This window comes from Austrofundulus limnaeus, unplaced genomic scaffold (assembly GCF_001266775.1).
Source record: "Austrofundulus limnaeus strain Quisiro unplaced genomic scaffold, Austrofundulus_limnaeus-1.0 Scaffold414, whole genome shotgun sequence".
NCBI lineage: Eukaryota > Metazoa > Chordata > Actinopteri > Cyprinodontiformes > Rivulidae > Austrofundulus > Austrofundulus limnaeus.
In genome coordinates, this window is record NW_013952816.1 from 82,674 (window position 1) to 94,921 (window position 12,248).

Below are 12,248 nucleotides of genomic sequence, written 5' to 3' on the forward strand. Positions count from 1 at the left end.
AAAAAAACTGCTGGGAAGTGAAATAAGATAAGAGCCTTAACAGCTCAGTAGCCCACTTTCTAATGTGTTTGAGGGGGTCAATGTGTTGAGGCCACAGTCCCCACCGAGGTCCCTTCTACTGTGTCATAAAATAAACATGCGGGGTCCGACCCTTGTAAGGGTGAACATTAACACCCCAGCCGCTGTCCCACAGGTCAGCCAGGGTTCAGCAGCCTGTGSTGGAGGGAAGGCTGGAAATCATTCTTCCACACCGACAGCGAGCCAGTATGGCATTATACACTTTACATGATAAAGCACTCACATACCGAGTGTTGCATAGGGTATGTGCTGCTTTATCAACAATAATSGATTTAAAAAAGTACTTTATTACTTCATAGACATAAAGTACTTTATTAAGACATGAATACAAAGGTTCAGTTTATTCTAAGCAGATTAAATGTCTTGTCACATTGGAAGCTTCTAAACATCAGATAAATATTGATTACGGTAATAATATCAATATAAAAGACACGTAAAAAAGAGAACTTTCTAGGAATGGTTTTTATTTGTAATTTAATTTAATCTATTTTTATTTACAATGCACATTAATCAATCAGTTARCATAATGTCAATTTTCCATCCATTCATTAACCTTTTCAGCACGTTAGAATAAATTAGGACATAGTTGGTTTAAAAAGTTTTTTAAGAGGTCTAAAAATGCCAGTTTGGTCAAATATTTGTGTGCTGACAGATTCATAAAGTTTCCATGGCGTGCAACGATCCCAACAAAGCAAACACATGGAGCTGCTTATRCTGTTTCCTGCAACCTGTTGAATTGAAAGTATTTGATTTATTTCGTCYATGCTTTGGTCTTAATATACAGTCAGAAAAGCAGATGTTAGATTTGCTTAAACAAATTATGTCAACAGGTTCCACTCAGCTGAATTTTGCAAATGCAAAGCTATTTTTACATTGACTTTATACAGGGTTAATACAGGAATCCTAGAGTTGAATTCACTACCTCTTACCTCTGTTTTATACCTCTAGGATATTTTTGGAGCGGTAGAYTCACAGCACTGACCCATGTAAGATGATGGCCCATCTCTTACCTGAAGKTGTAACTGTGACTTTGTCTTGACTAAGACCTCGCACACGTAACTGCAGATGTGTGTGTCAGCAAAGTCTGCTGCCTTTCTGCTTCAGCCAGTTTTTGAACGCCGTGCCGTCGAGCCGAAGCTGGGAAATCTTACATTTTCCCACGGTGAGGCGCAAAATGACTCGTCTGAACATGTGCATGCACACAGCGGAGTCTGTCAACGTCCGGTCCTGCTGAGTAGTTATAATGTTTTTAGACAAATTTAATATTTAGACTAACTTAAAACAAAAATTCAGCATCAATAGAAATGTCAAAATATATTGAAGGGGTGAAGAAAATTTTTACATTTTGTTACCTTTCAATAGCATTAATTTCAGCTTACTACTTTTTACCATTTTACTACCCTGCAGAAAACAAGTAAAGTGAACTAAATATGATATATTTACTCTATTCAGTTGAGTGGAGCCTGTTGTCATAATATATTTAGGTAAATCCAACACATCTGTTTTTTGAATGTATATGAAAAAAAGCTATTTGCTCAGTACTGTTTGGTGTTTAGCCCCTTTTTCTTGTTTCTCATTGCTCTATTGTGAAGTAGCAGCAAGAGAGAAGCTGAATATCAGCAGCACTACACAAAACCAACATCAGCAGCACTACACAAAACCAACACACAGATAACATTCTGTTGGTGATCAGTAAAGTTCAAACTCAGTTTAAGAGCAGATGTTCTTGTATTTTTTTCTGAATCGCTTGCATCACAGGAGCAGCAGATAAGAGAGAGCAGAGCAGTATATTTTATGTAGTCATGTTTGTGCACTAATCAGCAGGGAGTTCACCCTGACATGCTTCTTTTGTATTTTTTACGATATAATAATAGTGATCGAACCCAAATAGAGGCTAACTGTGTAAAGACTGATCAAGGGAGCAGAATAAAGGAAGAAAGAAACAAAGTGGCGTCGCAGACAAAATTTCAGAGAAGTCGAATTTAAAAAGATCCCTGATTAGTTGTTTTAAACTTTATTTAATAAACATATATTTTAACTGTAAAATAAAGACTAAAAATACTGTAGGCTGTTTAGTTTTTATAATTTTTTAACTAAAAGTTAAAAAATATTTTACACGGACGGAGCCTTTTTATTTACACACAAAGCATTCTGGGTAAATGATGACGTGGATAGGTCCTCGGTGTGAGCGAGCTATATCCACCCTGAAGGTTAATCTTGGACAATATCTGATGATCGACTCTTTTAAATGAAACCAGAGAGCGTTGACAGAGAGGAGAAGGTAGAAATGACTCAGCCTGGAACTGAAAATATGGATGGAGGACCTCAGTTTAGCTTGTTTGTCATGCTAGCGCCGAGCTAATACATATAAGGCAATATAGAGTCAGCGCTAGCGCAAAGGCTAACAAGCTAAACTGAGGACCTCCATCCATATTTTCAGTTCCAGGCTGAGTCATTTCTACCTTCTCCTCTCTGTCAACGCTCTCTGGTTTCATTTAAAAGAGTCGATCATCAGATATTGTCCAAGATTAACCTTCAGGGTGGATATAGCTCGCTAGCAGCCTCGCACCGAGGACCTATCCATGTCATCATTTACCCAGAATGCTTTGCTTGTAAATAAAATGTCTCCGTCCGTGTTAAAATATATTTAAAAAAAATTTCAAAACTAAACAGCCTACAGTATTTTTACAGTCTTTATTTTGCAGTTAAAATATATGTTTATCAAATAAAGTCTAATGTTACAACTAATCAGGGATCCCTTTAAAGCAACGTTTTGCAAAATGGATAATGTGTAATTTTTCATACAACTCGGAAAGAAGTTGACGCTTATCTTCAGAGCAGGTTTAGGCTAAGCCTGAGCATGTGGATTTATTTGCTAACTACAAGTCGTAGGATTTATTAGTCGTCTTAGCTGATCCACAGTTTGCTTATAAAACGTCCTCCTGCAACAATTAGAGGAGCATAGATCACATTCCTGGCTTCGCAGAGGCCAGAGAACACCACGAGGCTTCGGGACGTCTCATTCACATCGGGAACGGTCCGGAAGATGCTTTACTAGATGGATTTATTTGCGGCCGTCACTGCTGGCCGGTGATTGAATGTCWGTGTGCATGTGCTGAACGCACTTTGTGTGAATCTGTCGGGGGACTCATAAGGCAGGTTTGAATTAGGCATGAGATAGAAGGAGGATGTGTGTGTGTGTGTGTTTGTGTGCATGTGTGACTTTGGAGTGCTTAATGGTGAAAGAGCGTGTAAATAGTGACCAGAGACAGATGTGGTCTCATTCTTTAAAGGCTGACGATAAAAAATTATCAGGGCAGGACCTTAGGTCCAGGCAAAGAGTCAAGCATTTCTCAGGGAAACATGTGCTCATCAAAAGAGGAAGAAAGAAAAAAAAGTAAAGTAAAAGATACTCAACTACAGAATCTTCTTGTTTGATGGCTGCGCTGGCAGATCAGMTCCAGTTACTCGAGGTGAAATCAAATCTTTAAAAAAGTTCAGGCCGTCATTTTTTTAAATATATTTTTTTAAAATCTGTACATCCCACAGATTTACCAAGATGTTAGCGAGAGCTGCAAACACTCCCGAGACCATAAAACATGATCTGGAGAGTTGTGAGCGACATAAAAACCAGTTCCTTTTAATGTAATATTGATTTACAAACCACGAGTTAAAACACCTCCCGGTCATGGCTCATTACTTCCAACCCCCCAACAAATTGAGCTGAACTGGAGCCCGCGCACATGAGAGACTGGTGGGTTGTGGACTCGCGAGCAGGTTTTAGGTGTCCTGGTGTCTAGACAGTTGCACCGTGACGACTTAGGAAAGAATTTGTGCGGACGTGTAAAGTGTGAAGTCAGAAAAGATGCCATTACTGACGTTAAATAGCATTTTTTTTCTGTCACTTTAAAGATCTCGTGGTCTCTAATGAATGCACTCRCTGATGCCATCCAGGCATGTTAGAAGTGCATGTTGATTAGCTCAATTAGGCAACAATTACACAAAATTATTGTCTGTGTTCTGACCTCACAGCGCAGCGTTGTGACAACTGCGGCCTACGACAGGGTGAGACCATAAGAATTAACTTCTTTTAGTCGCACAATGTTTTTGCGCGTTAATGGCAGCACCTTGTGAGAGGCGTCGCTTTCGCTGAAGTTTTATATTTGATTTCTGTTTACAGACAACATCTGCTTGTATTTGATGAAACATAAGAGATTCTGTCAAGAATAAATTACGGGAGAATCGAGCATTCAGTGTTTGATTTAAACAGCGAATGATTGCTTATTATCTTGTTAAAGACACCTGGCATCAGCTGGAGAACGAGTTTAAATAGACGTCTTCTAACGTGGAAGTATTGGTTAAGAACTTTAGAAGTTATAAATAATTAACATCCTACTTGTCGTAGATATCTGTTAGAACTACCCCAGTTTGAGTCTGACAGGACTGATGAGCTCATGACTCTCTATTATAAGAGAAAAAAAGGATTTAAATGACACTGTTCTCAAAAAGTGTATAGTAGTTCATGCAAATGTTATTTTATAGCCGATTTCACATGACAACTTGTTAGCATTTTTGATGCTCCAACAGAAATGTTGTACTTTTTCTGTTAGAATAACTGTAAAGCTACTGGACTGTCTGTTAGCATGAAGCTCAAGTCAGAGTTAAATGATCTAAACAGTTCAAATAACAATCCACAACAGGTAAGATATTAATTGTTGATAGCTGTTTTTGCAGAACCAAACTTAAAAAGTCTAAACTATATTATTATTAGGGGTGCAACAATACATGTACCTGTACTGAACCGTATCAAACAATGCTTTAGGTTCAACACACACTTGTATCGAAAAATACAGATTTTTAAAATTTACTTTATCAGCTTGTCTTCTGAAGATGATGAAGGATCAGTGGATCTGTGTTCGACTACTCCACCTAGGCTGCATTTTTGAGCGCAGATCCACTGAGAAACTTGCTGTTTCAGCAACATTTAATTTAATAACTGGACTTTTGAGGTTAAACAAATGTTCATAATTAATTTAAATAAATTACAAGTTAAAAGGGGCATGGACATTTCTCTTTTTTGTATTGAAAAAAAAATCAAACCATGAGACTAAAGTATCAAACCGAGCCGAATCGTGAATTTTCTGTATCGTTGCTCCTCTAATTATTATGTATAAACATCTGAGATTTTTATTTTACTAATCTGTTTTATGACACTGTTAATTTACAAAAACATTTAAAATATTTGTCAGTGAATATGTACCAGCATAAACTGTTTGAGTAATAAATATTAACTTTATGTTGATTTTTTTGTTGTAAATATATGATTACATTGTGCTAATTATAAGACTTAAAGTGAAATTAAGATATCCTTATTTTTAAAGGCTGATTAAATGCTGCTGAACTTAAAAGGAAAACATTTTTGGCTCAATAAAAGCAGTGATTTTTTTTGTTTAAAATAAAATGAATTGGAAATAATTCATTGTTTTAAAAACAAAATCACCAAAGAAAACCATAGAAAAAAATCATAGTTGCATTATTTTAACAAATGTTCTAAAAATCTTTCCTTCCTCGTGTTTTCTCTCAGCAGGCAGGCGGACCAAACATATGGCCTGTTCAGCAAATATGGCTCCAATTTACATTTTAATTCACGTTTAGGTAAACGCTTCCACGTGAGGAATTTACTCTCCCATGGATGAGTGTTTTCAGCAATGACTTATTTGTCCGGGTGGTTCTTACAGCTTGTATGTGCCTAAATAAACAGCTTTCCTTAAAAAAAACCTTTTTTTAAAGCAGGTAACACAACATGAGTAAGTCTTAAAGTTATTTTCATATCTGAGGCAAATCTTTGGGGCAACGCTCCCCTCGTGTTTTGTTTGTCTGCGGTAACACAGCATTTACATTTCAYTGACTCTGAATCGACTTGTCACCTGGTTGATTTACCGGACAGGTCGTGTTCAAGCAGGCGGGTGGTTTAAACGTTCCCCCGCCGCAGAATATGAATATTTACGTGGATGTTAACAGGTGGTGAGTCGCTTAATGGAGGTAATTGCTCCAGGGTGCATGTAGAAGAGGAGCAAATGTTCTTTCTTAAATCTTTGTGCATTTGAACCACATTTTATTGGTTGAAATTAAAAAACTAATTGTATTCTGCTATAATTCATTCACACAAAAAAAGGACAATTAAGTTTACAAAAAGTGCTTCTCTAACCAAAATACATTTTGTGCTTTCCTTAAATGCAAATGATTTGTTCAGTGAAGAYGTTCGTCTCACTCCGACCCATTTGTTTTCTCTTCACCGGAGAAAAATTGGCTTTATTGTCCATCTGACAGCCATGCAAATGTTTAAAAGCRCTGGAATGTTCCAAAGCAGATGGACACATCGGCCCTCCCCCTTTTTCGCCTTCAAAAATAGATGACATCACCACATATGGTTGCGGTGATTGATCTGTCGTCAGAGAGTGATCGGGGGCTGAGTGGAGCGAGCCGGGGGGGAGAGAAAGATGGCTGCCGTAATGTTCTCCCAACGCAGCCAGGAGAATCAATCAACAATCAGACTTTAAATGGTTGTTCAGAATTTCTACAAACTGACAGCTGCAGCAGCTGAATTCGAGATTCGAGAAGAAACGCCCGACTCTCTCTGGATTCTACAAACAAAATACTACAACTCTCAATCAGTTCTGAGAGAAAAGATGATGATGTTGAAAAGAGGAAAAAGAAAAAGTAATAGCCTGGATACGCAGCTCCAGAGACAGAACAGAAGCTGTGAGCTTGYCTCATCCTGCTGTGTTTCTGGCAGATTGCTGTGGAGCCTGTCATTGCTACCAGCATGGTGTTCAGCCACTACATGGCATTCAGCGGGGGAGCTGAATAAATCACTGGAACACACACAGTCCRTCTTACAGCTGGCCCACATCACACCTCCACTGTCTTTGTACCGCAGTGGCTTCTGCATAATTCTGTCAGCTGAAGGAACAGTTTATTTAAGCAGAAACTGAATGTAAACATATAACGCTCATGCTGAGACTCCATACTGCATTTCTCTTAAACTCCATTTAATACATTCTAAGTGTAGCTTTTAAAACTTTTTCCTGGTTAGCATCTCACTCCAGCTCCCGATTTACAGAATTTCCTGTCTTCAAATGATGCGGCACACACRATATTTATGTCTTTGTCAAAAGGCATAAAGAGCATTTTACAAGTGCATAAACRTTACTAACCTGTGAACAAGTTTGGTTACAGCTCATAAAAAGACACATTTCAGCAGCTCAAGTGTCACATACAGTAGGACTGAATCACACAACTCTTTCTCCCTTTTGCTTGCAGACTTTCCACCAAAACTACAACGTAACAGAAGCCGATGTGTGTGCACAGTGACACGCGTGATTGGTTAGAGTCAGGMTGAAAATATATTTGGCTGAGATCTGGCCAGAAACAGAAATCGAGTGGTATGCAAAAGTAAGTAGTCACGTTTATTATCCTGTGACGTAAATGAAAGCCTACTCATTTAAATCATACCTTTAGACTATTTTGTACATCATGTTTTAACTCCTCTTTAGGGTCACCACAAGGTATTTAGGATATTGTAAAAGTAAAGACTTTTTGGGTTTTGACATTCKTTCAAATAACACATTTTTTAAAGCCACTACCACGGATCTGACTGTATCACTCATTGCCTTGACATTGTACAAAAGAGATGAGAGCACTTTGGCAAATAGAGACAGTTAAAATAATCAGTGCAGGAGTTTTGTATCATTTTCATCCAACTGCAGTGTGATTTTTGAGCAAACTTTTAAAATGTTGCAAAAAAAGAAATGCGAGTTTCTGTTTCCATTTAGTGGTTTGGAATGAAACAAGGCTACGCTGATGCTATGTTCACAGCTAATGCGTTTTTAGCATCAAAAATGCGGCCAATGCATCAAGTTGGACGCTTGTGCTCTTTCAGGTCAATCGCGTTCCAGGTGAACATAGCATCAAACTGCTGGACGAGCATCGGTGCCAATATCTCCTGCCAGGACACCGGCTATAGATGGTCGATTTCAGCTAAAGAGCTCCTGTCCGTCAGTCTCAGGTTAGTGGGCATCATTCAGGAAACTGTCACGTCGAACAATGCACCACTACGTCACACAGCGGAGTCTCTCTAGCTGAGTTTCCATTGCAAATGTGCGCAAAACTTTGTCGATATTCTGTYGTAAAAACACAGTTTTGCAACTGCGGTGTTTCCATTAAGTAAGAAATGCTATTAAAGTCACGCGTGAATACGTTTGTTCTCATGATAAGTCATTACAAACATGGCGGCGATGGATGTAAACACATAGCATATTGCTACTGCGACACTAGCGCTCATCATCAGAGGAGACGTCGGCGTCTTTTATCGAGGCTTTCCAGAGACAAGTCCCTACTTGGGAGCGGCTACGTATGCTGTGTTTTTGGGAAATTGTAGTCTGTGAGTTTACTACTTTCTTTTAGTACTTTTGTGATATTACTACTACTACTACTTCCTGTTATCTTCTTCGTCATCATCTTTTTCGCCAGTAGAAACAGCCGGTTGTTGATCACGTGACTCCCTTGGTGCGAAAAGTGTTTCCATTGCATTTTTGCGAGAAACACCAATTTCGATACGACCGAAAAACCACCTCATCCTAGCACAAAAACATTTTGTTGAAAAACATATATATATATAATTTGCGCATTTTCATGGTCAATGGAAACGCAGCTTCTGAATGGTTGAAGCGCCGCAATGAGCAGCAAAAGTTCAGATTTTTCAACTGCGCCACGCTGAACACGCTAGACGTGCTGCAGCACTTCCCAACACTCTTTGATGTGCGTCCACCATAGATTTTACAAGAAAACTTGATGCTCAAAACATGTTCGGTCTGAACATAGCATAGGCGTAATTTCGTCAGACGTTGACGTTACGCATGGCTGTGATAAACAGGAAGTAGAGGTTCATCCCAGGACAATGGAGAGAAGTTTTCAGGAATGTGTTGCTATCAGACAAGTTGGGATTGTTCTGTCATATCAAGTAGTACTGGTAATTTTTCATTCTGTCTGGACCTGTTGTTGCTTCCAGCCATGTTTTTGCGCATTATATCCGGGAAGACCCCGACTGCAGAAACAGCTGATCAGTCATGAGAGKTAAATGTTCACTATGTCAGAACTTATTGGACAAATTTGTTACCATCTCCTCTTTTGCACTCTTTTTCGGAAAATCCAAAAAMCACCGTAAAAAGGTCTTTTGTAAAGTTGTGGACATTTTTTCGAATTTTGTCTATTTTCATGCACGTTTTCTAATGCAATACTTCAAAATGTGCATAAAATTTTTTTTGATGGAAAATGGGTAGTGTCGAGGAAATTCTTATTTTACCTGGACAGAAACACGAGATCCAAGAATAAAAAGCACTCAGTGAAAATGGTCAACAGGATTTATTGCAATTTGCAAGACACACATAATGTCACAAAGGGCAGTGGTACAAAATGTGTGCACCGAGGCAGTTTCACATACATGCATTTATACAGAATCTAATCAAGACAGACAATAAACATCTCTCTTGGTGCTAAAACTGGGCCAAGGAGAGAATGATGTTTGATAAACAGCAACAAGAATGATTACTTCTAACAGATATTGTCCTGATCTTAAAACACTCTGTCCAAGAGAAAACAGAAGAGACGTCACTGACTCTTGGCCTGAGAATAAATGTAGGACCTTAAAGGATAATTTATTTTCCAAGACAGGTAGTTAGACGCTAAAATGCATAGTAGTACTTGAAAAGTTTTTTTGCAAAGCTTTGTTGTACCAAGTTCACACCACTCCCTTTGTGGTCAGATTTGGAAGACGTTGTGTTGCCTCATTTTAGTCTCAGAATGCAACAAGAAAAATGTAAAAAACAAATGCAATCGGCCAAGAAAATAAAAGACTGTTCTCCAAGAAAGAGTGGTTTATCTGTTTGGACACAGCGTCAGCCATGACGAGGAAGAGGACAAGCGTGTGTTTACATGAGGCACCAACACAAGCCTGCATAATCAATCTAACAATCTCTCAGGGTGAAACCTCAGCCAAGAATCAGTGTGTGGGATGGAAGTCATGGTAAACAGCAGGAATCTGTGCCAGTTGTCTATTTAAATATTTGTTTATCCAAAGAACTCTGAATCTTTTCCTGCAGCATCATACAACGCACAAATGTTTCACACATACGGGTGTCATGGGAAATATGTTGGCATCTTATAAAAAGTCCATAAGGCCTGATTTACATTTTGTTTCAGTGTCCACAGGAGTAAAACGGATTGTTTTAGAATATGTTTAGCTTTGTGGAAGCAGAAAAATACATAAAAACATAAYCTGGTGTGTCATTTCTTGTATTGATCTTGTTTCACTCTTGCACTGAAGGGGCATTGTTTTAGAGCTGTTTAAAATGAGAGCTTAAATTGCCATTATTTTGGGGTTTTTGCACCTGATGTCAGTTCTGTTGAAATCATATAAAGCATGTGTCAAACTGAAGGCCCCCGAGGCAAATGTGGCTCATACGTGACTTCTGTCTGGCCCAACGATGAGGCGTCATGGTCGTTTTGTCACAAATGAGCAATAACAAAAATAAATAAATACAAGAAAAAAGAAAATTTTACTTAATTTAACAAAAAAATAGATTTTAAACCAATTGTAAATTTTAAATTTTAGACTCTATGCAACAAATAAACAAATTTTAAAGGTGAAATAATACTTGTTCGACGCCTGAGTTGTTGGCTTTGAGTAACTGTGGACTCCTGTGCAATTTAGTTGAATAATCCTGCTTTAGTGTCTAAAAATAAGCTKTTTTAAAGCCAGCATTGACCATAAACTACAGCTCCCATAATGCATGTTGATTCAACATCCCACCACTAGGTGGAGATGCATAGAATTCATCAAAATTCACTGTATAAAATCTCTATTTTGCTGCATTTTTGCGGACTACCTTTGCTACTGCCCAGATGTATTGGAAAGTGGGAATTTCCCACTTATATGTTGTAAATTTGAACTGTAATACACATCCAGTGGGAATTCCCTGTTGGAAAGTGGGAAAGTTCCAAATTCAAGATGGCAGCTATTCACAGTGAGTCAAACTCTCTTACTTGAACTTTTAATAGTATTTCTGTATTTTTTTTATTTCACATTTAGTCAGTTGTACATGTAGTACTTTTCAGTGTTTATAAGAAGAAGCGTTAAAATGCTGTTTCTTTGCAGGAAATACCAGGTAGAGCTCATTTATTTATTAGCGGTGCTCAGTCGTAGCAATGAAAYGAGGAATGTGACGTTTCGTGTTTCATCAAAGTTCAACACGAAACGTTGAAATGAATCAGAAAAGTTAGAAGTTATTTGAAATGATTTACATATGTTTGTGGTTGAATTAGCTTTTSTGTGCAATGACCATGCAGACCTGATTGTAAGTTTAAAAAAGAGGTTTCTGTGTGAGCAGACAGAGTGCTTGAACGTGGAACATACACTTCACTGTTCTGCTTTCCTTCTGTTTTCTCTGATTCTTTTCGGCTCCGTTGTCTAAATCTGCGCCGAAGCCCCTTCTTGTTKGTCTTGTTTTCTCCTTCCTCCCCATGTGGCCCTCCTGCCCACCCAACGTCAGATGGTGGCAGCTCATCTGACCAGAGTGAATGCATGTTTTTACATAATTTCCGAGCCCAAGCAGCAGATCCACCGGTCGATATGAGAGCGCGGCATGCCAAACAGTTCCACCTAGTAATGTGACTTGGCAGCGTGTGCAGAGCTGAAAATCTAGTACCTGTTATTTAATACATCCAAACACTTTCTTTCTGTATCACAGTTGGCCGGCTGCATTRGCAAATGTTTCCTGTTTGTTTCAGCCGGGGAGGTGGGGCCGCTGTAGTGTGAGCCCATGTGAATTACAAATGTTACATACATCTATGCGCATTGTTATGGAAGCCCATTTCCGCCACCCTRATAAAAAATAAAACTTGTATCTCATAATTATGACTTAGCTATCTCATAATTGTGAGATAGTATCTCATAATAATGAGATACTATCTCATAATTATGACTTAGCTATCTCATAATTATGAGATAGTATGTCATAATAATGAGATAGCTAAGTCATAATTATGAGATACTATCTCATAATTATGATATGTTATCTCATAATAATGAGATACTATCTCATAATTATGAC

The 12,248-nt window shown here is 38.3% G+C and overlaps 1 long non-coding RNA gene across 1 annotated transcript in view; it reads left to right on the forward strand.

The window, feature by feature from the left end:
* Positions 1–7,405: 7,405 nt before the first annotated feature.
* The window catches only part of LOC106528957 (uncharacterized), a 7,111-nt gene continuing 2,268 nt past the window's right edge, over positions 7,406–12,248 (forward strand). Inside the window, exons 1-2 of the long non-coding RNA XR_001311565.1 lie at positions 7,406–7,533; positions 8,021–8,146. This is a non-coding gene — a long non-coding RNA (uncharacterized LOC106528957). The remainder of the gene's footprint in view (positions 7,534–8,020; positions 8,147–12,248) is intronic.